The sequence below is a fragment of the Macaca nemestrina genome, chromosome 20 (genome assembly GCF_043159975.1).
Source record: "Macaca nemestrina isolate mMacNem1 chromosome 20, mMacNem.hap1, whole genome shotgun sequence".
In the NCBI taxonomy this organism is placed as follows: Eukaryota; Metazoa; Chordata; class Mammalia; order Primates; family Cercopithecidae; genus Macaca; species Macaca nemestrina.
This window is the reverse complement of record NC_092144.1, coordinates 59,718,487-59,722,602: the sequence shown is the minus strand read 5'-3', so window position 1 is coordinate 59,722,602 and position 4,116 is coordinate 59,718,487.

The window sequence follows — 4,116 nt, the reverse complement described above, 5'->3', positions numbered from 1 at the left end:
GGACGTGGCGCCTTCATTCGCGGCGTGGGCGCCCTGGGGACAGGGCAGGCTAGGATGCGGGGCCGTGCAAACAGCGCTCCTACAGCGCACGCTGGAGTTTGAAAGAACGAGCTAAGCATATTGAATGTGGTCTCACATTAAGAACAAAATCTGGGCCGGGCGCGGTGGCTCAAGCCTGTAATCCCAGCACTTTGAGAGGCCGAGATGGGTGGATCACGAGGTCAGGAGATCGAGACCATCCTGGCTAACACGGTGAAACCCCATCTCTACTAAAAAATACAAAAAACTAGCCGGGCGAGGTGGCGGGCGCCTGTAGTCCCAGCTACTCGGGAGGCTGAGGCAGGAGAATGGCGGGAACCCGGAAGGCGGAGCTGCAGTGAGCTGAGATCCGGCCACTGCACTCCAGCTTGGGCGACAGAGCGAGACTCCGTCTCAAAAAAAAAAAAAAAAAAAAAAAAAAGAACAAAATCTGGCCAGGCACGGTGGCTCACGCCTGTAATCCCAGCACTTTGGGAGGCCGAGGCCAGCGTATCACTTGAGGTCAGGAGTTGAGACGAGCCTGGCCAACATGGTGAAACTCTGTCTCTATTAAAAATACAAAAATTAGGCCGGGCGCGGTGGCTCAAGCCTGTAATCCCAGCACTTTGGGAGGCCGAGACGGGCGGATCACGAGGTCAGGAGATCGAGACCATCCTGGCTAACACGGTGAAACCCCGTCTCTACTAAAAAATAAAAAAAAAAAACTAGCCGGGCGAGGTGGCGGGCGCCTGTAGTCCCAGCTACTCGGGAGGCTGAGGCAGGAGAATGGCGTAAACCTGGGAGGCGGAGCTTGCAGTGAGCTGAGATCCGGCCACTGCACTCCAGCCCGGGCGACAGAGTGAGACTCTGTCTCAAAAAAAAAAAAAAAAAATTTAGCCAGGCGTGGTGGTGCGCACCTGTAATCCCAGCTACTGGAGAGGCTGAGGCAGGAGAATCACTTGAACCCAGGAGGCGGAGGTTGCAGTGAGCCAAGATCGCACCATTGCACTTCAGCCTGGGCAACAGAGCGAGACTCCATCTCAAAAGAAGAAAAAAGAGAAAAAGTAAAAAACCTGAATAGAAAGCAAATGCACAACATTAAAATTGGTTGAGTGGCCGGAAGTCCAAGTCTAAGCCAAGACCCTGTGAGTGCGCCACTTTAATGAGCTACATAGAAATTCCTCGAGTTCTTTGTTAGGGTTCCCGGAGTTTTGGCAGGTTTGAAGAACAGGAAATGCCCAGGAGCGTGTCTTCCGGGCTGCAGTGTGATCAGACCCACAAAGGAAGTGCAGTTCTGTGAGAAAAGTGCTGCGCAGCACCCGGACTAGGAAAGGCGGTCAGGAGCACCACGCCCCCACCTGTGGCTGCCTGAGGGGGAAAGGAAGAGGAAACCGTGAGTGCGAAGGCCCAGGAGCAGCAATGCACTCTGCAGATTTAAGGAGCAGAGGGCGTGCAGGGGAAAGTGAGGGAGCCAGGGCAGAGCGGGGACCAGGAAGCAGCCCGGTGACGTCAGACTTGACTGGGAATGTAGGGGCTGCCCTTAAGGCCTTGTGTTTAATAACCATCGAGTCACAAAAGCAGCTGCGGGGCAGTGTGAAAAACAGCATGGAGACAAGCAAAGATTAAAATAATAAAGACAGGCCAGTTGTAGTGACTCAGGCCTGTAGTCTCAGCACTTTTTGGGAGGCTGAGGCGGGTGGATCACGAGGTCAGGAGTTTTGAGACCAGCCTGGCCAACATGGTGAAACCCCTGTCTCCACTAAAAATACAAAAATTAGCTGGGCGTGGTGGCAGGTGCCTGTATTCCCAGCTACTCGGGAGGCTGAGGTAGGAGAATTGCTTGAACCTGGAAGGCAGAGGTTGCAGTGAGCTGAGATCACGCCACTGCACTCCAGCCTGGGCGACAGACTCCATCTCAAAAAACAACAACAATAACAACAGCAAAACCAAGAAGGACAGCATTCCTGCCTCACAGAGTGATGCCACCTAGGTTCTGTCCTTCCTTGTCTTTATGTAAGAGTACACATAAGGTTTCAACCAAAGTAAGATCGCAGTGCACGCACCATGCTGTTCAGTGAGTAATACTTTTCCACTCCCCAGGCTGGAGTGCAATGGCACGATCAAGAAGGCACAACTTGAGCAAAGTCACACGTGCTTGAGGGAGTGACAGAAACCAGGTTCCCCCCGGAGCCAGTTGCCTCTGAGATCCCCAGACTTTGTCCTGGCCTTCCCCCATCCTTCATGCCCTCCCTCCCCTAGAGACCACTGGCCTCTCCACCTCCACAAGCTCCCACCCCATGCCCCCATACCCAGAGTTCCATGTCATGCCCTTTCCTTCAACATCCTTAATCTAATCCTTGTCCTCTTTCCCAAGACCTCTCAACCAACCGAGTCCTTCCAGCTTTCGCAGCCCTCTAAGACCCCCCATCTTGTTCACATGTTGAACAGATCACCCTCGCCCCCAATAATAATCTGAAGGGTTCTAATCTTGCACCAGTGTTTTCCCAAAGGAACCTAAACACCACTGTGTTCACAGACATTTTGTGCAGTGCAGGGGGGGGAGGTCAAAGTCCTGGCTCCAATCTGTTCTTTTTTTTTTTTTTTTTTTTTTAAGATGGAGCCTTGCTCTGTTGCCCAGGCTGGAGTGCACTGGCATGATCTCGGCTCCTGCCGCAGCTTCCTGAGTAGCTGGGGCTACAGGTGCTGCCAGCACACCCAGCTTGTTTGTTTTGTATTTTTAGTAGAGATGGAGTTTCGCCATGTTGGCCAGGCAGGTCTTGAACTCCTGACCTCAAGTGATCCACCCGCCTCAGACTCCCAAAGTGCTGGGATTACAGGCTTGAGTCACCTCGCCCTGTTCTGTCATTTAAGGTTCTGAAGTACTTGGAGAGGAAGCAAGAGCAGAACCACAGCTTCAGCTGTAGCAGAAGAGATGGGAAGTGAGACAAATCTTGTCTTTTTTGAGCAGAGTTTCCTTAGACAGTGGTCTAAAGTTTAGAGCAAGACCTGGGTTTCGTGGCACTGATGGCAGGCGTGCCTGCCGAGGGCTCCAGCTTCAAGAAGCTCACAGACAGCTCTTCCAGAAAATTGTAGTTACTTGTAAAGGCAGGAGAATGGCGTGAACCCGGGAGGCGGAGCTTGCAGTGAGCTGAGATCCGGCCACTTCACTCCAGCCTGGGTGACAGAGCGAGACTCCGTCTCAAAAAAAAAATAAAAAAATAAAAAAATAAAAATGAACCAGGCGCAGTGGCTCACACCTGTAATCTCAACACTTTGGGAGGCTGAGGTGGGCGGATCACGAGATCAGGAGATTGAGACCATCCTGGCTAACAGGGTGAAACCCCATCTCTACTGAAAATATAAAAAGTTAGCCGGGCGTCGTGGCATATGCCTGTAGTTCCAGCTACTCAGGAGGCTGAGGCAGGAGAATTGCTTGAACCTGGAGGTGGAGGTTGCAGTGAGCTGAGATCGCGCCACTGCACTCCAGCCTGGGCGACAGAGCAAGACTCTGTTCCAAAATAAAAATTAATAAATAAAAATAGGCTGGGCACAGTGGTGCACATCTGTAATCCCAGCATTTTGGGAGGCCAAGGTGGGTGGATCACTTCAGGTCAGGTATTTGAGACCACCCCGGCCAACATGGTGGAACCTTGTCTCTACTAAAAAAATACAAACTTAACTGGGTGTGGTGGCACAGGCCTATTATCCCAGCTACTCGGGAGGCTGAGGCAGGAGAATTGCTTGAACCTGGAGGCGGAGGTTGCAGTGAGCTGAGATCGCACCACTGCACTCCAGCCTGGGCAACGAGCGAAACTCCATCTCAAAAAAAGAAAAAATAATTTAAAACAGGAAGATGGCTGGGCATGGTGGCTCATGCCTGTAATCCCAGCACTTTGGGAGGCCAAAGCGGGTGGATCGCCCCAGGTCAGGAGTTCAAGACCAGCCTGGCCAACATGGTGAATCCCCGTCTCCACTGAAAATACAAAAATTAGCTGGGTGTGGTGGAGCACCCCTGTAATCCCAGCTACTTGGGAGGCTGAGGTGGGAGAATTGCTTGAACCCAGGAGGCAGAGGCTGCAGTGAGCTGAGATGGCACCA